Source organism: Limulus polyphemus, unplaced genomic scaffold (assembly GCF_000517525.1).
Source record: "Limulus polyphemus unplaced genomic scaffold, Limulus_polyphemus-2.1.2 Scaffold436, whole genome shotgun sequence".
Taxonomy (NCBI): domain Eukaryota; kingdom Metazoa; phylum Arthropoda; class Merostomata; order Xiphosura; family Limulidae; genus Limulus; species Limulus polyphemus.
In genome coordinates this window covers 242711-267336 of record NW_013666046.1, presented here as the reverse complement: position 1 = coordinate 267336, position 24626 = coordinate 242711, and the positions used below count along the sequence as shown (strand labels likewise).

Sequence of the window (24626 nt, the reverse complement as noted above, 5' to 3'; positions counted from 1 at the left end):
ACCTGGTGTACTTGTAAGATAAACTATGTATTAATCAAACCTACATAGACATCCACTGGTGTAAATGTACATTATCTTGCAGTAACTATTTATCTTGTTATTATTTTCTGTTTATTTTCTTCGTATTTTTATGCGTAAAAGCCAAATTTATATCATGGTGTAATTTTGTAGTAAAAGTGATTGTTTTCATACATCGTTGATTAAACCTCTTATAGAGAAGTAGATTTCAGGTGATTAAGTAGGGTTTTATTGTTCATGTTCATTATGGATACTTAAAGCTTACAAATTAGAAAGAAATAATGCACTACTAAAACAATCAATGAAGTAAAGACGTGAGTATACAGCAAAAGCTATTCAAAGAAGATTTGAGTCTCGTTATGCTGACTTTCTTCTGCTCAATATTTTTATAAGGATTTAATCTCGTTCAAACCCGAGTAATAGTTCATATTAAGTACGCTTAAGCGGACAAATGCTTTTTTTGTTTTGATTAAGTGTTAGACTAATCACTTTATCTCTAGTTTACCGGCAATGCGAAACCAGTAAGCCTAACACCATAATTTTGCTTTGTATTTCATGTAAAGATTGTTCCACAATTTTTAATGGGAGGAGTAGAACTTGTCTAAGTTAATCATAGATTACAATTAAAGTTCGTGTAGATGGTTTAGTCAATATGACATTTTAAATATTTTATTCCATGGGGAAAAAGCTAGGCACATGGCTATTATTTAGAAATCTATATTATCGATAATTGTGGTTTAAACCATTCTGGGTGTAAAGAGAGGTGCTATTCGATTTAATCACTAGCTAAAAGTTAAAACAATGGTTGATTAAAACATGAATATTATCTAAAAGTGTATGCTTTTTTGTAACGAATCATATATATTCTAAAACAATTATTTGTTTGTTTTGAAGTTAAGCACAAAGCTACACAGTAGGCTATCTGTGCTCTGCCCACCACGGGTATCGAAACCCGGTTTCTAGCGTTGTAAGTCAGCAGACATACTGCTGTACCACTGGGGGGCATATAAAACAAAATATATACAATTTGAAAGAACCGATAAGTTGAACTATAGGACTCGCGCTCGTCACATCTAAATACCCACATCGGCTATTTTATTTTTAATAAACATTAAATAGAAATCGTTTTTCTGTCGAATAAGCAGCTTAATGTTACTTGTACATGTGCAGCATCAACAATGTGTTTAGTGTTGTTGTTTAAGACTCATAACGTAGGTAAATTAATATGTAAAAATGTTGCCCGATGAAAGCTCATGTAAGAGGGTGGAAAGCTCGCAAATAAAAGTATTTTAACGTAAAGAAAAGTACGTGTATTGTTCTACATAAATATGTTTAGCGTGTGACGTTTGAGATAAAGAAAGAAAAATAAGACTTAATGCACAATTTGGTAAAACGTGCAACAAAATACCACTTGTGGGTGAATCTTATGATAGACCAACACTATGAAAATTATGCAACATATATAGGTTACAATGTAATTGTTTAGCAGTTGAGAGATATTGATAAAGAACAAATCAAAATTCGAAAGAATTCATTTGAACTGCAGCTTGCTTTAACGAAAAATATGTAAATTTAGAAAACTGCAGTACAGAGTGTTGATACGAACATTTTGTGATCTTTGCTTGGCTATTAGTCTTTAATTCTCAAATTATATCGAGTTAAATGAGCTAGGTGAATTTCTTTGAGGCTAAGAGCAACTAACACTTATCGTATGAAGAATTTCACAAGTGTTCTTTCCTTTACGCATACATTAGTTACATGCGAAGGTGTTTCATGTCAAGTTAACAAATAGCTGTTTCCAAATTACCCTTCATTTACAGGTATCATATTAGTGGCCTGTTTCTAGGTTCAAAAATATGTAATAGAAAGCGGTATTTTTAACTATAATATTTGTTCATAATTACATTATCGCTTGTACGTGTTTAACAGTAAATGTTATTAATCAAGCGTATGATACGTATGAGAGATACTAGTTATATTGAAATTGATAACGGAAGGTGAGGTTGGTAGTGAATAATTAATCTAATTTAAAATCGAATTAATGAAACAAGGCTTTAAACTTTGTAGTCGATGATTTATGGCTACACTATATTTTAGCTATAATTCATTAGACGTTAAGTGGCAATAATGGTATAAGCCACAAAGAATAGAACAAACAGTTGCTTTTCAAAGATTTACGTTTTTTCACACAAATTATCAATATCCTAAAGAACATTGTTCAAAAGGACCATTCCAGATATTTAAAAATAGTTCAAAAGGGCACCAGTGGTTACCGATAGCTTACAGAACATTCTTTAAAAAAAAACTGCCCATCGTCCTCCAAAAAAAGTACCAATCGTCCTCCAAAAAACTACCAGTCGTCCTCGATATATTAACGAACATTGTTCAGAAGTATTAAGCGATCTCGATATTTAAAAACAAAACCAAAAACTATTGCAAATAAAAACGTCTACCAATCGTTCTTGGTGTCGTAAATGAACGCGGTTCGAAAAATACTACCAGTCGTTCCCGGTATATTAAAAAACATTGTTAACAAACAACAACAATAAAAAGAACTACCAATTGTTCTCGATGTCTGAAAATTGTTCTAGAGGACAATCAACCGTTTCTCCTATGGTAGAGTTTTACCATTACTATTGATGTGAATTCAGAATATTACCAATTTATATGTAATCTTCTAAACACAGAACGAGAAGTGTAGGTATTCATAAAACAGTTATAAGAAAAATTATTAAATTAGGTAACTTAGATGCTAAACTGTATATGTTTTCTTCTGTTTTGAGGATTATGAATTAAACATGTACAGTCGAACGCTAGACCTGATAGATCCATGCTTTTCTAGTTTAGGCGTTATACGTCATTGAATAGCTGTATGTTTGTTTGTTTTGAATTTCGGGCAAAGCTATACGAGGGCTATTTGCTCTAGCTGTCCCTAATTTAGCAGTGTAAGACTAGAGGGAAGGCAGCTATTCATCACCACCCACCACCAAATCTTGGGCTACTCTTTTTACTAACTAATAATGGGATTGACCGTCACATTATAACGCCCCCACGGCTGAAAGGGCGAGCATGTTTGGTGTGACGGGGATTTGAACCCAGATTGAGAGTCGAGTGCCCTAACCACCTGGCCATGCCGGCCCATTGAATAACTGAAAAGTGTGGTACCATAGATATAGTTGTGAGTTTGGATTTTTTGTTTTTGAGAGCTTGACAGTTGCAAATTTTGATATTTAAATATTAATTTACTACCCAAGTTTTTTAGAGGGTAAAACTAACAGAACATTTATTTACCTAGTGCTTGGGGATAAATTATTAGTTTTCATTAGTTTCTATTTTTTTTCTTGAAAAAAAATACAAAACTCTAAATGAGACTTACAAAAACAGTTGAATCCGGCTTCGAACAAATTTTATCCTGGTACCAAAATTAAAATTGTTATACTCTTAAAACATCTTGTCGCCAATGGCTAATCTTTAAGTATAAAAGGAGTGACGTTTGATACAAATATATATATTTTTAATTGTTGAAAATATCTGGTATTTATTTTTAATGTGCCTATGCTCCCTCAGACCTATACCGGTATTTTAACGAAAGAAATCAGACACTTGTATAAAAGTATGTTTCGTTTCATTTCGTCAGTAAAAGGTGCCAAGTTAAAATTTTCCTCGTTTATTATTTACACTATCTATCAAAACCAGTTTATAAATAAGTAAACTTCTAACGTTAGAAAAATAACCTCACACTAAAACGTTACTTGAGAAGCTCATAAAATTCTCTGTCTTCACTTTCTGTTTCTTTAAATAAACAATAATCGGTATACAGCTACCATACCTGATCTTTGCCTTCTTCTTCTTCCCGGAAACTCCTCAATGCTCAGGTTGTTTAAAAACACACAAACAACTCACCAAGAGCTTCATAGACCATTGTTTTGTCTGAAAATTGCTCTGTCAGTGAGTGCTGATTTATTTCATCCTTCTCGAATACTGTTTGCTTATATTTTGCATAGAATTAAATATTCCATTAATTTGAGCTCTACTCAAATTCAACACTACAATATCATCGTTAACATCACATATTAACCTTGTGACGTCAAGGGATCTTGACTTATTGATATTGTTATGTAGCAACACTTTTACGTTCTGCATAAATATGCCTTTGTAGGTAGATATGGTGTTACTTTGGAAACGGATATGGTGTTAATTTGGAAAGTAGCCAGTCAGTGGCGTAAGTATGCCCTCGCAGACCCCGCAATTGTGGAGGGGGGTCGAACCAAAAGGAGCCTGAGAAACTTAAGAATTGCCGACAAAGAGAGAAACCTACAATTGAAGTTGTTTGAACTGAATGGTGATTACACTATTCTGTTAAAGTGATGATATCAATAAGCTAGAATTGTTACTACAATTATGGGGAAATAAATTTTGGGGCCCAGTTATTTTTTTATGCCAATCAAGGCTTTATAACAGAAATAAAGTCAATAAAATTTCGGCAAAAAAATACCACATGCCATTTTTCTGTGTCTGTATCTCTTAAATATCCGAAATCCATTTGATTAAGAGAACAACATAAAAATAATTAATATAATTCACCATCTATTCCTAAACTCTAGGAAATACGTCAACTGAAGCTGTATTAAAGTTGGTCTGATCCGTTTGTATTTGACTAAATTAAAGCAACACATATAATATCCGTTTAGGTTTAGTTTTATTGAGAATTTCCTCTTACTTTATCTTTACTGATTTAAATCTATCATGCAGACAGTTTGATCCACCATTTAAATAGCGAAGGAACACAAAACTAAATACTGTTAATAGACACAGAAACAATTAACAGAGTGCATGGATCTAACAGTATTTCATCATTAATGTTCTGTTGGGCAGGTCTGCTCTTTTGTTCAACCAGAATCATCCGTCATTTAGTCAAGTAAACTGAACACTTATCGTACTGTTTTGTAATTGTTAAAAAAACAACAAATATAGTTACCCTTTTCATTGAAACTATTATTACAAACATTACGAAATAGAAAGATTCGGAGCTAGTTTTTATTAATTTTTTTTTTTGCTGATGTGTTAGGTGAAAATAGAGCAACTCCGTTATGTGGCCTGGTCATAAGGGCGTTCGATTCGCAATATGTGGGTCGAAACTCGTTACCAAACATTTTCGCCTTTTCAGCCATGGAGGCGTTATAATATGACGGTCTATCCCATTCTTCGGTGTAAAAAAAAAAGTAGCACAAGACTAATCGGTAGGTTGTATTGACTAGCTGTCATTCCTCTAGTCTATCATTTCAAAATTAGGAACGGCTATCGCCATTTAGTCGCTTTGTGCGAAATTCAACAAACACAAAACAAATGTTTTCTGACAGATAGTGTTTAAGAAAAACCTTTGCTTTTAACATTTTTTTTTCTTTATTACACGATGTAACTCCAGTTAAACAAGAGAAACAATGCACTCTCAGCTAATAATGAAGCTTGGTATTCAAAACCGTGCACTAAGTTATACAGCTACACCATCGTTGTAGTAATTATGTTCTCCCCTCTATGTGGTATTATACAGATAAACCAAGCACATAATTGCCCGAGCCTCACAATAACAGGAGATTTGAGGACCTAATATTATGGAAAAACGGATGTAATTATTTCTACAGGTGGAATGACGGAGACTGGGAGAAAATGTGACAAAAATTCTTTATTGGTTGGAGGAGAAGAAACTGAAGATTGGGTGATCGTATAAATAGTCGGAATTTTGTGTTGTTGTATTGAACTGTTAGAAATAAAGTGAACAGCATAAAACTTTATTTAGATTGCAAAAAAAGAAATTAAATCGTATTTAACGATATACAGGTTAGAATAAACTATTCGTGGAAATGTATTAAGCTTTTTCGTAACAAAATTTCTTGAAGAAAGACGAACAGACGGATCCGCAGAAACGGAGCTAAAAATCAAGGATGAAACTTCACAAATAAGTCTTTGTTCTTCCAAGTCAGAAACAAGTTTGTTTGTAAACCTTAAAACTGATTTTTTTTGTTTTAGATATGATGCATTTAGCTTGGGTTGTTGTTTGTTTTAAAGTAAAGCCACATTGAAATATCAACTGTTTCCACCGTCGGGAATAGTTACCGCTTTCACACTGTAGGACTTTAATTTGGGAGAATCAGATGTTCTCCGAGTGCAAAATGATAACAATAATAGTGATTTTTGTTTTGTATTTGTTCGTGCGAAGCTACACAATAAGCTATCTGCATTCTGTTCATTGCGGGGAATCCAACCCCGAATAGCGTTTTAAGTCCGTAAAGTTACCTCTGTCTCAACGGGGAACCTTCTTTATACGTCGTCACGTTGTGGAAAGGCTTAGATTGCAACTGTTCCCACTCATACATTTATTTTTATACATCGAAACATTGTGTAAACGTAATGAAAAAACATCTTTAATTTCGAAAGTATTGGCTTCATTTAAAGATAATGATTAATTAGAAACAAACTAATTGATTCCAGTCGCTATTATTTTGATTTCTATATCTACCACTCCAAGCATCTTAAGCTAAACATTCATGTTAGTTGAGCAAAAATGTTGTGTTTTGTAGTTTAACTTTAAAGTACACAGCAAGGTTTATTAGAACTTACACATATTTTATTGGAGTCATTATACTGATCAGTTTAATTTTGGTCAGTGAAAGCAACATACATGAATCAGAAGTAAAGATTAACTCGACAATGAATGTAGTCGTTTATTATATCATTTTCCTTGAAATGATAAAAGTGTATTGATTCATGAGTTGGATACCCTCGCCGTTAGCGATACTTTGGGCTGTAATTAGTTGCTTATAAAAATATATCTGAATATTGCGAAATGTGATTTTTCAAACGTATCATATTCCCCACTTATAAGAAATATATGATTCAGATCTTAATTCTCTTGAAAAACAAAATGTGAAGTTTGCTGGTAACAAACTGAAATATGCCTTGGGTAATAGTAAAGTAATGAAGCAGACATCAGAAAAAAATGTTTAGATTACTTTGTAATTACTGAACTAAAAATAAAAATTCACAAAAAGTCTTTCTCTTCGTGATTTATAATATCAATTGATTTATTTGCGAAAAGGATTGTGTGCAACAAGGCAAACGGGCTGTACAGCTTTAAAGGGGAGGCACTTTTCTTATGTAAATTTCCTCGTAACTGAATAAATGTTATACTTATTTATCTTTTACTGAATGTAATGAGCCTTATGCTGGCGAAGTAGGGAATTTACGTTTATGAATGAACGAATTAATATCACGTCAGACAATTTATTTAAATAGAGTTCCTGGAAGGTTCCATTGTCTAACTGATGCTGTTGGTCTTGAAAAGTACCTTACTTAAAGATATGACTTTTTTGTTGTTGTTGTTGTTCTCGTAAAACCGAAGGAAAGAAAATTTTCTTTCAAGTTGTTTTAACAAAAATATTCTAAAGCTTCTCTTCGTGGCTTGTTTCAAAAATAAGGTAATTAATCCTGTAGATGTTTCTTCTAAATTGATGTGTATCCAATTGAAGATGTTTGAAACTTGTTTTGGGGTTTTGCTGGTATTTTTTATTTTTACTTGAATTTTTAGTTCTATTTGAACATTTTTTCTTAATATGTATAAGTTTTTACATTTCTTACTTATTTTACAATATCTCAAGTTAAACAGATTTTCGTTTTCATAACTGTTTAATGTCTGACGCTCTGATTTTTCATATTGCCGAAAGGGATGATTAAAATCACAAAACCAGTATATTTTAAGAACGTACAAATACAGTTCTATTTACATATTGAAGAAGGGGTTGAAATAATAGAGTTTTATATTCAGGAATAGGAATTTACAAGCTGTCTGGCACATCACGTGCATATGGGCTAAATGGCCAGGACAGAGACCCCTACAGTTCAGATATAGCAGTCCTTAATTTTGAGCTATTGAGCAGAACGAAGGCAAAATCTCTTGCCACAAAGGCTTTGCTAGAGTTTTTTAAACCGAATAACAGGGCTGACTGTTGCGCTTATAACACATTACAGTCGAATGTGTGGAGTGTATTCAGTGGCATCACGTGTTAAATCATGAACCCGTGAATCAGCAGTTCGACATGCTAACCATTCGGCCACGCCCAGCCCTTTTACATTCAAAGAGGGTAGCTGAAGTTTGTTGCAATTTACATGTGAAGTGAATGTCAGAATTTCGTTTTCTCGTTCACTATACAAGTATGTACGAATTATTCAAAACATTAAAGAGCCAGATTTCATAGTTGAATTGTTTTTCAGCTAAATGTAAAGCAAAATGAAATAAAAGTGATATACTTTAAAAACACCATTTATTCAATAAACAGACTTGAATAAGGTTCATTGTCAATATATCATTGACTAGTTAAAGTTGTCTGAAAGAGAGAAACAGTTGGAAAAGATAGATACTCAGTAGTGAGAATTGGCTCTTAATATCAATACAGTCTCTGGATATGGGAAACATACTGTGGTGTTGAAACAGATTTTATGAAGCATGTTCCTTAATGATGATTACTGGTATTCACTCTATTTGGTGTATTGAAGTCCTTATTAAGTCTATCGGCAGTAAATTAGAATTCCCAAAAATCATGTTTTGCATATAACGGTTGTAATAACGTGGTACATATGATTTTTCTCTACTTTGTCCAGACTGTTTATACTTGTCCACAACCTCCACACTACGTACCTGGATAAACTAAGACAGGCTAGAATATTTCACTTTTACAACTTATATTTTAATCTGCTAGTTTAGAATGTTACAATTTTCTGCGTATTTTGTGGTTTTTATAATGCTTGCGACCTTTAGCTTATTTTATACAAAATACACAGCTGACTATTCTTTATAAGGTTTAACATATCTGTCACATGTGAGATAACCACAACAAATAAAAATGTTAATTTTACTGTGTTTTAAAAAAGGCTGATGAAGGTAACCGATCGTGAACTTTCTAATTTGAGGATAAGTTACGATTAAAAACACCTCTTCTTAACAACAACAAAATACACCCTCCTTTCCGTATTTTATATTCAAATTTTATCGGCAAACAAGTGTATGATAAATATTTTTAAAAAGTAAACTTTCCTCTACTGCCTGTTGATTCTCTTCTAATGAGGAAGAATCAGATAACAAATAACCAAATGTAAGTTATTACATTTATATTTAAATTTGTACAATTAAAGTGCAAGACACTGAGTAAAATAAAAAACGGCAAATCAAATTTAGCTTCAAGAGATCCAGAGAAAAATTAGTTGCACAAAAAAAGACTGCATATAACATCATACGAGTAAAACTTACGAGAAGATGCAATCAAAGTACCACGATAGATTCAAAAATGGAGGTTTCCTTGAGTAGCAAAAACAATCACTCATCTCTTTATTCCGTTTTCCAGAGTGCTCACCTTGTTTTAAGGTAGCATTCCTAATTTTTTATGACGCCACAACTAACTTCGGCCTCAGCTCTAATTCAAGTGAAAACTTCAGTATTGATTTTGCAAATCAAACTCGGATGGACAACCGAGTGTTAAAATAGATAGCTTATATTACAAGTTTAAGTGTGAACGGCACCTTATGCGCACCTGGTCTAAATGGCTAGGATTCTGGTGTAGCCATCCTAATTCTGAACTTCTGACTGCAGGGAGAAGACAGCCTGCCAGCAGCACTCCGAACCAAAAGGACTTTGTCCGACTCTCTGAATCAAATGGCGAGATTCAATGTTTTTGTTATAATGCAGACAAAGCTGAAACAGCTTTTTGTCTCGAACCCTAGACCCTTTGATCCATAGTCCAACTCGCTGGGCCACGTACAGCCCAGATAGATAGAAAGGGATGACAGACATATACGTGTAAGAAGAAGGAAGGTTAAAGTATGTACCTGTAAAAGTCATTACCCTTCAAAATAGTACGTTAATGCATTGTTTACAAAAGTCAATACCGCCATTTTTAGGAGGTTATTTGTTTAAGCAAGGAAAGCGAAATTGACATTTCCGTGTATATGCCTTGTGTCGTGATTTTAAAACAATTTTTTTTTGAGACTCCAAACTTAATTTGAATGTTGGACATAAGATATACATATGTAACACTGTAGAAATAACTAAAAGGGGGCAGTCGTACACTTAAAAAATGAAACCCTTGAAAACAATAAAATTTTGTCGTAAGTCCAAAAACGTCTTCTGCGAGGATGTACCCGAAATCTATAGTGCAGCGAAGGCGTTAATGATATGTAAGTTGCAATTTTAAAACATTATTTTACATTTATGTATAATGTTAGACTAGACGTACTTTCAGTAGTTATGTTATTGTATGATTGAGACAGAAATAATTCACGTTGCACTTCAGGACAGTGAAGTTGCGTAAGACCATAAAAAAAGCGTTGTTCCTAAAATAAAGAATATTTATTTCGAGAGACACAAATTATCTTGACATAAACAGAAAATAAGTAAGGGTGTTTTCATTTATGGTTCAAAAATAAGTAAAGGTGGTTTTATTTATGGTTGAAAAATAAGTAAAGGTGGTTTTATTTATGGTTGAAAAATAAGTAAGGGTGATTTTATTTACGTTTCAAAAATAAGTAAGTGTGGTTTTATTTATGTTTCAAAAATAAGTAAGGGTGGTTTTATTTATGTTTCAAAAATAAGTAAGTGTGGTTTTATTTATGTTTCAAAAATAAGTAAGTGTGGTTTTAGTTATGTTTCAAAAAAAGTAAGTGTAGTTTTATTTATGTTTCAAAAATAAGTAAGTGTAGTTTTATTTATGTTTCAAAAATAAGTAAGTGTGTTTTATTTTTGGTTCAAAAATAAGTTAGGGTGGTTTTATTTTTGGTTCACCAAATACGGAAGGAACTGCAAATTGTGACATACGTATATTATTGAAATTTGTGCTATCTACGTCGCGGGAAACAAGATATTGTGAACACGCAGGGCAGTCGTTCCATCGATTCCTTTTGCGTAACACCTACGTGTGGCGTGTTTGCGTTGGCTGACCTTTACAACGGAAAACTAGATGATTCTTCTAATTGCTCAGATGTGAACAGTGTATTTACCGTATATTATCTGTGTAGGAAGTTTTAAAAGATTCGGGCGCTTCCAAAATTAGTTAAAAATAACCAGTTCGTAGGCGGTGTCGATCCTGTTTATTAGTTTAGTTTAGAATACCGTTATTATTGTTACAACTATTCTTGTAAACATTAGAATCAATCACATTCTCCAAAATAAGTAATACTGATGTTTGTTTCGTAAATGAACATCCAAATATGGACCTGCATATAAACAGAATAACAATACTACGGTTCATTTACAGGTACTTCTAGGTGACTAAATGTAAGTGGGTTAATAAATATTAATTAGTCATTTGGCCTTCGTATTTAGTTTTTATTATTTTGATACCATAAGATCTTATTATCCTTTTAAGAGTTATTTTTTGTTTGTTTGTTGAAAGGTTGTTTCACAGTATAACATTATTCTCATACCAAACACATAATTTGCATTTTAAGTACAGGAAATGTTCAATTAAAATAATTCAAGTCGTAAATTGCTACATGACTTTCATGCTCATTTATCAAAGACGAAGTCTAAGTTTATTGGAAACAGTCACTAGTATACGTTAAAAGGTATAAACTTTACAAAAATACTGAATATCGATTGGTAAAAACAATAAAAAAATCCGAAACGGTTATTACTCTACTTTGATTGCGAAAGCAGAAATTAGTACAAAATCACAGGTATGTCAAGGTGGGTTATCTTAAAATGATTTTGCCAGATCTTGAGTTTCTATTATAAACGAAAATGTTCATTATGTGATGAAAGTGTGCTATAAGTTCGAACACCTAATGTTCATCACTAGATTTGGATTAGCGAGTGTGAGATCAGAGCTAGGGCAGCACAACCGCAGTTGCGGCAGAACTGAAAAACTGTGCAAGCCGGTGAGTGTAATATGGCCGAGTAGGAGGACTGACATTTGCCATTATTGTCTCGCTTGTGCCGTATCTGTCTAGAAAACGCCCGCGGACGCGCCATTTTGATGTCGTCACAAATGACGTCAAAAGGACAGCAGACGACCATAAGTTCACGATCGTTGCTACACCTAATAATGCTTAGCTTTTAGACTCATTTTGCATGTCAGTAGTGTAGTAGAGAAACTCCCAATTTTGTAAGGTCTCCTTACATATAAGATTATCAGGAAGAGCTGATGTTTCCAATTACTTTAGTCCTGGAACTTTATCAAAACATGTATGGCTTTGAAGCAGATGAAAGTTACCGACCCTCTATGGGTGTGTGCCAATCAGCGTTCAGCTTCCAGCCGCTTCCATATAGCATATAGAAATTATTAGGAAAGTGTCACTCGCGTGTCCGTACTGTCATTTGCAACACTGGCTTGAAAGACTTTAGCTTTCATCGTTAACAGTAATAGTTTTACGACATATTTATTCCCATTCAGGTAAGTCTTCATAGTAATACTAAACTACCACTCAGGTAAGTCTTCATGGTACTAAGTTCACTTGTTGTTGTTTTTTCATATTATTGTGTAGATTTGAGACACTTGTGCTATGGTTGGTAGTCAAAGAGTATTGTTACAGTAAGGCAATGAATGATACTTTCCCCCATCACAGGAGACGAAAGGCTCGTAGCTAGACAGGCTTCAGGGTCAATAGCCTTTCCGATATGCTAGACAGCCTTGGATAAGTTGGGAGGTTCTGAGGGGAGACGGTATGCGGCACAAGGGCTGCCAGACAGACTTTATATATAAGGTACACACTATTCTTGTGTGTAGGGCCAGACTGGTTTAGTTGCAGTTCTCAACCAGCTCGCCAAGGTGAAGATGAAAATAGGTATCTTTCTCGCCTTTTTTAGTCGCTCTGTTTGATAACGTTCTAGCTATATTTAGACAAAACAACAGGGGGCGCCTAAGTTGGGATACTTCGCGGTATTCCAAATAAATAGGATACTCATTTTGCACCATTTCAACCTTCTGAACCACACTTCCTTTGTTCACCAACTTAAAAAACAACAACAACAACACATATTTGGGTAACGTACTGATTGATTTTAAGATCTTCAGTCGCGATAATTTAAAATATAAAGGTTTATACCTATTTTTAATAATTGCAAATTATTGATATGTCGAAAAAGAGCTGATGCAAAATGCAGTCAGACCGTGAAAAAGTTTTAAAAGAACAAATACAAGTGCAAAAAAAAAAATCTAAAAAAGTTCAGAGAAAACCTACCAATTTGAACTTGAAAATAATAGCCCCAGTGTGTCTTAGTATTGACTGCTCATGACGTCTTTCAAAAGTCAAATCCAAGTACTACAGAGAAAACTCGATACGGTTTGTTTGTTTGAAGTTAAGCACAAAGCTACACAATGGGCTATCTGTGCTCTGCCTACCACGGGTATCGAAACCCAGTGTCTAGCGTTCCTAGTCCGCTTCGATGCGGTTTAACACTGAATGTATGTATCTTAATTAAATGGAATAGATGATATAAATAAGTAAAATATAAATTCAAATCGATGCCAATGTAATTAATTTATTTCTAAACGTAATAGAAAGCGCCACGGTTCAAATCTTGATTTCTTTTAAGGTCTTAAACTGCTCAAAATTTCACGATGTTACATCTACAGAAAAATTATAACGATAATTATGTCTATTTAATCAAATATTAGATGTCAGAGATATAAATGGATATAGTTTTAGCTTTATGTCTTTATACTGGCCTCAATACATATTTGGTAGACAGTGATATAAAAATAACATGTATTAGAATACAGTATCAAATCGAGAAAGGTGACACTTATTTACATATATTGATATTTAGAAACCTGTTTCTTTTTATCTTTAGTAATATATTTGGGTCTAAGTCTTATCAGCAAAGTTGTTGATGTAGTAAATATTCGTAGTCTGGTTGACAACTTTGAAATTATTTGGATGTTATTTGACAGTTATACGTTCCTCTATAACACCTCATGTTCGGTTTATGTGTTTCCAAGACATCTTTTATAGACATATAATTAGCCCTAAGACTTTATGTAATGAAATAAATTGTGAAAACGAGCATTAGGAAGAAAGAAACATTGGATTGCGCTCGACAGTGCGAAATATCACAGCATTCCAAGCGTTTAATTCTAAAAGCTGTTTCTTTGTATTTTTTTTACAAGAACTTTTGGCGTCTCATGAAACTCAGCTTAGATAGATTGGCACTTCTACTCAAAGAAAATTAAAACCAGTAGAGAGAAAGAGAAAATACATTAATAAAAGTGATCATACCACATGTTTCTGTTTCGCAATAGGTGGAAAAACATTCGTAAGCCGTTTCACCAAACAATTCTGTCACACAATGCGTTTCCCCTTAATTATGTTCAGCGTTTTCTTTCCGTTTTTTTTTACGCAAACTTTAAGTGGGAAATTAACGGTTTGTGTCTTTAGATAAAAATCAGCTCTTGATTTGACACAAGCTCTGTATCTGCTAACTAATTGCCGGAGGTACCGACTTTCTCAGCACGCATTGAATAAAATTAACATATTAATTTGCACAATAAGTATGCCTGATGTTAAAATATTGAAACTTTTCGAGTGTCCATCGATAATTTTATTTAACTTTCCATAAAATTAACATATTAATTTGCACAATAAGTATGCCTGATGTTAAAATATTGAAACTTTTCGAGTGCCCATCGATAATTTTATTTAACTTTCCATTACGTTAACACAAAATACTTCCTATTTACATTTAGATTAATTAATTTATGGTCGGGTAACCAATCTTGTTATGTCTAATCATATCGAAAACAAGAAAATACATTAGTTATTAACTGTATTATTGATAATAACACGATTTACTGTTGTTAAACCATATCAAACAGTATTTTGTACATACTTACGAAGGTTATTCATTATATCCATTCACGTTCAGCGTCGGTAATTTTTATGTTATTTCCGACCTTCATTCAAATATTTCATGTAAGATGAAGCATTCATATTGTGTTATATTTGATATTTATTGAAGTACGATCTATAAAATGGAGTACTTTTTGAGTTATTTCAAACATTCAGTCAAGCAAAGACTACAAACGGAACATTCTTTTTTTTTTGGTTTTTCAGGCATTCATTGAAGTAGCATCTATAAGATGGAACATCCTTGGTTGAGGAGTTATTTCAGATACTCATTGAATCTAGTTGAGTAAGTTTGAGTATTCTTTTTTTGAGTTATTTCAGATATTCACTCACATAGAGTTTATAAAAGGGAACTTTCTGTTTGAGCTCTTTCTGGCATTCGTACAAGTATATTCTCTAATAGATATTCATATAGATTTTACAATATTCATTGAACTAGAGTCTATAAGACAGAATTTTCTTGACTGAGTTATTTCTAACTGTTGAAAGAATCTGTACAAATGCTTCGTATTTTTTCTCGTAAAGTGATGACTAAATGCTATGTCATGAAAAAATACACTTCCTTAAAAGGTCCAGAAACCAAGCTGTACTAAGTGTACTTTTGTGACGTGATCTAGCTTCTTGAGAAACTAACAGTTTTGCCAAATCCATTAAGTTTAGTGTATACTATGTTGTTTTCATAACTAAACAAATCTTTTAATAATTGCAAACTCATAACCTGATTAGGATGTTTATATTTTTCAACAGGTTTGATGAGGTAATGTAATCTACTGAACATATTTCTCGAGTTCTTGACAGCATACCTCATAAGGTTTTTGAATGTTATTAACTATCTCACACAAAAGTTGCTTAATTTGTTTTACATTGCTTATGTAAATAAGCTGTAAAACTTGTAGCTGCATCAACATGAAGGAACTATTCTCACCATATCTAAAACTTTCTGCAAAAATATTGCCACTGGTTGAATCCGTCATGATGTAATCTGGTTCCAATGATTTGAAATCTCTTAATTTGTTTTATGTTGCTTATGTAAATAAACTGTAAAACTTGTAGCTGCATCAACATGAAGCAACTATTCTCACCATATCTAAAACTTTCTGCAAAAATATTGGCACTGGTTGAATCCGTGATGATGTAATCTGGTTCCAATGATTGGAAATCTCTGTCATTAAAACTAGGTCTGGTGTGACACTGTTGTCATGATGTGACAACATAATATTTCTACTCCTTGATATTATTCAAATGTCATACTCAATCATTATTGTAGTAGACATCAAGCTTTTAACTGCCATCCTTCTCATCTTACTTAATTTCAGTTGCAACAGAGCAACACTTTCTTCAATATTTCCACTTCGGAAGGGCACAACTTCTTGATGATACTATTTAAGGATAAAACAAAAAAGTAATACTAAGAAATTAAAAGATTCCATCCTGGTGGTTCGTATCTAAAATGCACCTGAAAAGCTTTTTTATTATTTACTAGGTTACTGCTCATGTCCATGGTTGAAAATTCTTGGTAGAGACTTAATTTGATATCATGGAGAAATGTTACTAATGGCTTGGCTACTTGTGTCTAATTTTTATATAAGAGTACTTTAATAGTTTTACATTTCACCTGAATGTGCTTCTCTAATAGTTTTACACAATCTGTGTGTTACCAATATTAATTTTACTATGGCTAATCCAGGGCAATTCTTGGTCATGTAGTTGATAATGGACCAATGGAATGCTGACATTCATCCATGGCTGCTTCTTATGTGTCCACTGTAATAAAATATTGAAATATGTTATATGACAGTTTTCAACCAAAACTACACTTTTTTTTTCCTTCGAAGATATTATATATATATTACATGTATATCAGTAATTATTTTTTAGTTCCCAGATTAATTGACTTTAGATAAATTAGGTTGAGATAACTAACTAGTTATAATTAATCCATATTACATTCAGGTGATGTGCATTATTTCATATTGTATTAGCATTCACTACATCTGATAGTTAAAAATAAGACCTAGGCATTAATAGTTCTGTAACCTTGCATGGTTTAACTGATAATCTCAAAGTAGAAAAGAATGCTTCAAACATCTTTTTTTCTTTTCCAAAAAGTTGTTGACCATACAGACACACAGACTTGTACACACATACTTGGAAAGTACCATACAGTATTATGGTATCAAAATAGGGGTAGTCAGTAATGAACTGTGTAAACACAGGTTCATTGGCTATTATAAAAGTAAAAACAAATATATATATTAAGTAGTTTTTAATATTGCCAGACAACTAACTTTCCTTCGTTGTTTGGTCCTCTAAGTTCTGGCAGGTACTGTTGCTTCTTGATTAGTACGAATGATTCAGTTTTATTATTGCATCATGACAGTAACTTAACTTTCAACAAATCAAATCTTTCCTCTTTCGAAGGACGGTGGTAACATAACATAGTGTCTTTTTTCTTGGTGGTTTCTATGTCTTTAAAAATGGAAGATGCATGAATAAAGCTGGAACAGTATTGTTTTAATATTGGTTAATTACTCATCATTTCTGGGAAGTTTGTTTGGGTGCTGTCAAAATATTTATGTAAAATTTTTCACATCACTTACATCAGTGGGGAACCAAATAACTACTTTAAGTATTAATACAGAGTAATAGTTGTGAAGAAGGAGAATTATTATTATTATTATGGCAAATTTGTCATTGAAGTTGAATGTTTGATCTGTTACTGTTTATGTACTAGATAAAACCTAACTAATCTACTCTAGGAAAAACCATAGGCTTCCCAAGCAGTAAACTTAATTTAGGTAACATTACTTAGTGCTGATTGATAGCACTGACCACTAACATTTAATCTTTGTAAATAAGCAGTACAGGTAGCATCATCATAACCTGTGCTTTTTATGTTCCTGATGCAAAAACAAATAGCATCATACCTTAAGTGAGAAGTGATAACAATGTTGTTGCTTACTTCTGTCATCCAGTAAAGTGTTAGGCTAAGATTACCTCTACCTGTTTTCTGAAGTCTCTGGCAATATGACCCTTACTGACCATGTCATGACTTGTACCACCTACTGACCAGTTCCTCTCTATTGTGGTTCTCAGGCACATAGATTTTCCTTAAGAGTAAACAATGTTTTAGGATCCACAGAATAACTGGAGCCTCAGTCAGGAAATGTTTCACGGGGTAAGTCTAAATTCTGTGACTTTTTGCCATGCTTAACTAATAATGAAACTAGACAATATATATATCAGATGAAACAATATTTAGTGAACACCAGACGCTATTAAAAGAACAAATGAGTGTACTTATGATACTTTGGCTGGAGATTTGGGAGTTTTGAGTGGAGTAGATTTATGAATACCCTAGTATCTGAGCCAGATTTAGTAACATAGTATTATATATATATACAGAACAATAATGATACTCTTCCCAAAGCACATGTGCTACCTATATCACTGTTGATTTTTCCCTTCAAAAAATCAAGGAGGATGTATCCTTATAGTTTAATTTGCACCACCAGTGAAAAAGATTTATTGCCTGTTTTTACATAGTATATCCAACTTTACATAACTCTTTCTTACAAAAAGGTGCATGTAATACCTTAGCTAAATATCCAGAACAATAAGTAACTAGAGAAAAAGGAATTTAGCCATTTCCTTGACCAACAGTCTGTAGTTTAAACTACAAACAATTATATGCATTGATCTGTTAAAATTTTTGTTAACTTATAGTTAAATAAAAAGGTTAGAAAACACCTACTATGCTTGTATACTATGATTCTGTCAATAACCCAGGATTATTTTATGTGTCTATTTTGTTTTACATTTTATACAGAAGTTTTTTTGTTGTTGTTGTTTTCTTGTATTCCTTTGCAATTTCTTTATCAATTAAATAGCATACTTTATTCAATTATCCATTCCAAATGTCTGAATTGCACCATGAAATGAATTATGACGTGTTCTCTGTAACAGTGAAACATTAGAAATGTGAATAATCAGATGACAGCTATGGGGAGATGGAAAACTCTCAAAGTCTAGTGTACGTAAAGTATGATATAGGATTTTTAATAATTGTACAATGAGGTTTTTTTAAGCATTTTTCTTAAGTGTATGTGTATACATTTTCTCTCATATGTTTTCATTAATATCTCAGTGTAAATTTTTTTTCCTCATAGTATTGGATGAAATACTGGAAGTTGATCAAACCAAGCAGTCAAATGAGGTAGAAAAAGGTTTATCTGGGTTGCACTAAAAATTCATTGTATTTGCAGTGTCCATATAATATTTACCAACAATGTTTTTGTTTTTCTTTCAAAGTGCAATAATAGGAAAGATTAAAGTGTCTTGGATTTGTGTATACAGGTAATACCTTTGTGCAGATATGTGTTAAGCAACACATAGCTTGTGATAGGAATGATTTATATATAGAATCCTAGGTAATGTAATTTAACTCCAGTTATGTTGAAACTTGTCTAAACAGTTGAAAACGTTTGTTGCATGCATTGAACCTATTGATAGTTGAAAAAGATTAGCTGATATTGTTCATTTTTGTAGTATTTAACTACAGCTCTCTAAATCTAATCTGAATTTATACAAAGTATTTTTACTCTGAATAACCTTGTTTTTCACGAAGTGTTGTTTGATTTGAGGGTGTTTGAATTGCATTTTCGGTGTAAACGTGTGCATTGTTTTCTAGAAAACTGTGCTGCAGTACAGTGTCATTGAAACTAACTTCTAGTTAGGATATATTTAGGAAAAAATTTATGAATAAGTCTCCGATTATTTTTTCTTGATTTGTTGTAAATCTATATATTTTTTTTGTAACCAACCATCTTATCATTTATGTTTTGCTGACATCAAAATATAGGAACTTATTATTTGAAAATATTTCACTTTAACAAAATCTGTGTTTTTGCTCTCTGTTGAAGTAATTTTTTCATTATTATTATTATTAAGAATGTATTTAATGATGCCATATATAATTTAGTTTTAAGATTACAGATGTAATAGTAATTTTAAGTATTAATATGTTGGTCTGTAGACTTGCGAACGTGAAGGTGGTTATTAAAATTGTGAGTGAAATAAATATGTAGAAGGATACAATTCAGTCTCGTATGTTAATATATGTAGTTAAGGTTATTTAGACACTACAAGTGTATTTCTGATCATTATGTTTCATAAATTGTTAGTTTGCAGAAACAAAAATACCAAGTGGACGTTCTCATATAGTGTGTATAACTGTAGGTATATGTAATTCATGTTGCAAATCAAACCTATATATTAGCATGACTTTGAACAAAAAATAGGTGTACATTACACTGATGTTATAGGAAAATCCAAGTATTAGATGATTGCTTATAGATTTGATGAATTAGAATTTTGGTAAGTCACAGCTAAGATACTTTATGCTTTGTTAAATATCAAGCTGTAGTTGCTTCTGTGTCATTATAGTGTCTTTCTTTACACATTAACAGTAGGTGGCGCTAGTCACAAGCAGTAAACCATTTGAGGCTAGAGTTTTGCTTGAAGAAGCCATGAGTAAGAATAGTAATCTTATATTTTTAGTTTTTCTTTATGTATCTTATGTGTTATTGCTGAACTGTAAAGAACAAGTTCTATTATTATTGTATTATTATATTTGTTATATCAACCAGAATTAAACTTCCTTTTTTTTTAGCAACGAAAAAAGGGAATTGATAATAAGATTCCAGTTTATACTCGTCGGAACAATACTCTGAGATGTAAGGGTAGAATTACAAAGTGATTGTAATGTAACTGAAATATAAAAAATGTATCAAAAATAATCCATTTTGCCGATAGTGTATGGATAATCAATATTAAAGGTTTCAGTTATTATTTATAACTTTCAGATTTCTTATGTGTACTTTCCATTAACATACTGTATTGATACTACATCAATAAATTTAAATAGTATAAAAACTTACTGCTGTCATCATGTACTTTATATATATACACATACGTATATTTGTTTCGGTTTTGGTTCTGAAAACCTTTGATACGTCTGTTGTTTTATTTTTTTTTTTTTATCAATACAGTCAAGTACAGTGCTGTTAACTGAGTGAAGTTCGTACAAAATCAACCTGAGTAAAATCCATCATATACATTCAAGTACATTACTGATAACTGAATAAAGTTCATATACAATCAAATGCATTACTGGTAACTGAGTGAAATTCATCATGAACAATCAAGTACTCTGCTGTTACCTGAGTAAAATCCATCGTACACATTCAAGTACATTACTGATAACTGAATAAAGTTCATATACAATCAAATGCATTACTGGTAACTGAGTGAAATTCATCATGTACAATCAAGTACTCTACTGTTACCTGAGTAAAATCCATCTTACACAATCAAGTTCTCTACTGTTACCTGAGTAAAATCCATCGTACACATTTAAGTACATTACTGATAACTGAGTAAAATCAATCTTACACAATCAAGTATATTACTGGTAACTGAGTGAAATTCATCATGTACAATCAAGTACTCTACTGTTACCTGAGTAAAATCCATCGTACACATTTAAATACATTACTGATAACTGAGTAAAATCAATCTTACACAATCAAGTATATTACTGGTAACTGAGTGAAATTCATCATGTACAATCAAGTACTCTACTGGTAACTGAGTAAATTCCATCTTACACAATCAAGTACTCTACTGTTACCTGAGTAAAATCCATCGTACACATTTAAGTACATTACTGATAACTGAATAAAGTTCATAGACAATCAAATGCGTTATTGGTAACTGAGTAAAATCAATCTTACACAATCAAGTACTCTACTGGTAACTGAGTAAATTCCATCTTACACAATCAAGTACTCTATTGTTGCCTGAGTAAAATACATCACACATATTTAAGTACATTACTGATAACTGAATAAAGTTCATAGACAATCAAATGCGTTAGTGGTAACTGAGTAAAATCAATCTTACACAATCAAGTATATTACTGGTAACTGAGTGAAATTCATCATGTACAATCAAGTACTCTACTGTTGCCTGAGTAAAATACATCACACATATTTAAGTACATTATTGATAATTGAATGAAGTTCATAGACAATCAAATGCATTAGTGGTAACTGAGTAAAATCAATCTTACACAATCAAGTATTTCTGTGTTTTAAGATGTTGTGGTTGAGCCAAAGGAAAATTGGACTTCAACACAAACAAGAATTATCTTCGCTACTACATCTGTTTTTAGATTTGTTTCCTGGTCCCAAGGGGTATAATTATCGCCAGACTTTGGAAAATATTTTCTTCAATGTTATTCTACCTGGTAACATACAGATGGTTATATTTCAAAAATCATGAAGCGGAGAGCGGACCGCAGGGTCCACGTTTCTAGTCCTATAGTTGAAGGAAGTTGAAGATAAATGTTCAAGAAGTAAATTACAACAAATATATTTAGCCCTACATGCACAGGGTCAATCCAATGAAGCAAACCCATACTTGATAATTAATACTTACTATAAATTTTATAACTTCAAATTTATTTAATTATCTTTACACAATTTGGTAAGCTTTAAATTAACATTACAAGTGTGTTGTACACAAAAAAATCAAAAACACGTCATGATTATTACAAAGTTGCATCCAAAACTTAAATAACCTTATTATTAGTGTTTGTAAATAAACTTGGCATTAAAACATAGTTTATAAAAATCTAATTTTAATATTACATAAGTTTTTATTTCTTAACTTAAAAATGGAAATATTTAAATAAATTCTAAATTTTCACTTTTATGTCATGCGATTCCTCTCTGTTCTGAATTCTCAATTTTAGATATTTTTTCTTCACTTGTATGGGTTTCAGAATGTCCACCAATGAAATACACCAACTATGGATATTGATAGATCAGAATTTAGAGTAAGAACCTCCCACCTTTATTTTCTGAGATATCAGTTAATTTGTTACACCCACCACAGCTCTACATCATTTGAAATTACTTATTTAATCATTCTTTTGTCAATGGTTCATGTTTATAACCAATAGAAAGGCCATTTTGGGAACTACACAATTATGAAATATTCTTTTTAATTTATTTTGGTAAAAAATGCCATTTTCCAAACGTGTTATTGAGTGAAGACTGAAGTTGGTATTCTGTCACTTAGAACCTGACATGGCCTGATGTTTAGTACATTCGACTCACAATCTGCGGATCACAAATTCTAATCCTATTATCAAACATGCTCACTGTTTCAACCATGAGAACGTTGATCCACTATTCGATTAGTGTAACCCAAGAGTTGGTAGTGAGTGGTATTCACTAACTGCTTTCCTTCTAGTCTATAACTTCTAAATTAAGAATGATTATTTCAGAGAGCCTTCAAGTAGCTTTGCTCAGAATTCACTAAATAAACAAACAAATGGGTCAGTTGGAAAGCCAGATAAATTATTGTAGGTTTGGGGCATTCTGTTTTACTGTTTGAGTTTTAAAATGCACATATGAAAGCTATAAGAATTATTTTTTGGACAAACAACTTATTGAAAAAATTTAGGGTTAATGGAGACAAGTTTCTAAGAACAGAAGAGCCTCAATTGTGAAGAAAGTGCTAATTATTTGACTTTTAATGTATATTTCTAAAAAGTAAATAAAATATAAAATTTAGAACTTATTAGATTAGGTTAAAAAAAGCTTAAATGAAAATAATTATAAAAAAATTTCACCTCAAAGAACCGAAGAACATATGTAATTAGATGTTAAGTGATGTAACCTGAAATTTTGTTTACCTTAAACTCCACACGCTCGTACTGGGTGATTTTATTGCTATTCTTGGTTAGTTAGGCATGGTTCAAAGTGCAATAAAACTATAAAATTAAATAAAAACAAGTGTTAATTGTTATGAGCTTATATGTTTAGGATAAAGAATTCTAATTTTCTTTTACAATCTGCAGTCACTCTGGAAAGGAAAAAAAAATGGGTAATTTAGATATATTTCTTTGTGGTAGTTACAAAGTCTATGAAGTGGACTAAGTCCATATATTGTTAGGGTAGAGAAAATAATAAATAAAATATACAAGTTTTACTGAAACAAAAACATTTAAGAGGTTATGAAATATGAAAACTGAAAGATGAAAAAGTATTTTGTTTCTTAACATGGAAAATCACCTTGCACTCAGACTATCCAGAATCTGAGTCAGACTGATAAATTTAGAAACAAATCTTTAATAGAATTATATCTATTAAAAAGTCAGATTACGAGTACAAAGTCTTCTATTGTTGATACTTGTTTTTTAATGCTATCATGTAGTTTATTCAGCGAAGAATATTATTTTGTGAGAATGAAAATAGCATTACAGTCAGGAATTAACACTGTACTAATCTTAAAGCAGTAAACAAAGTCTATTTATTCAAAATTAAGGGTAGCTCTGCCAACTTACTCCAGTGTATGTACAAATTTGCTAACTAGTTTTTGTTTCATTCTTTGACACGTAAGTCTTGGCAAACAACTTCAAACAGTTGTAAAAAGGCAAAACTAGTTGGCTCAGTAATCTTCTGGTAAATTAGTGGCAACAAGGAAAAAGGCTAAATAAATTAAATTATTTAGTGAATTTAGTGAGAATATAACTCACTTGAAAGTGAGCTTACTCAGAAATCTTGTCACAACTTTTTAGTATGGTTTCAGATAACTTTATTTTTGGAGAATCACAAATTTCTTATGGCTGCCTGCACTATGCTAATTTG

The 24626-nt window shown here is 32.1% G+C and overlaps 1 protein-coding gene across 1 annotated transcript in view; it reads left to right on the top strand.

Annotated features, from left to right (window-relative positions):
* LOC106458263 (ras association domain-containing protein 8-like) overlaps positions 1–20841 on the top strand; it is a 35839-nt gene extending 14998 nt beyond the window's left edge. Inside the window, exon 5 of the mRNA XM_013917748.2 lies at positions 19077–20841. The gene's annotated coding sequence lies outside the window, so the exon portion shown is untranslated. The remainder of the gene's footprint in view (positions 1–19076) is intronic.
* The last annotated feature ends 3785 nt before the right edge of the window (positions 20842–24626 follow it).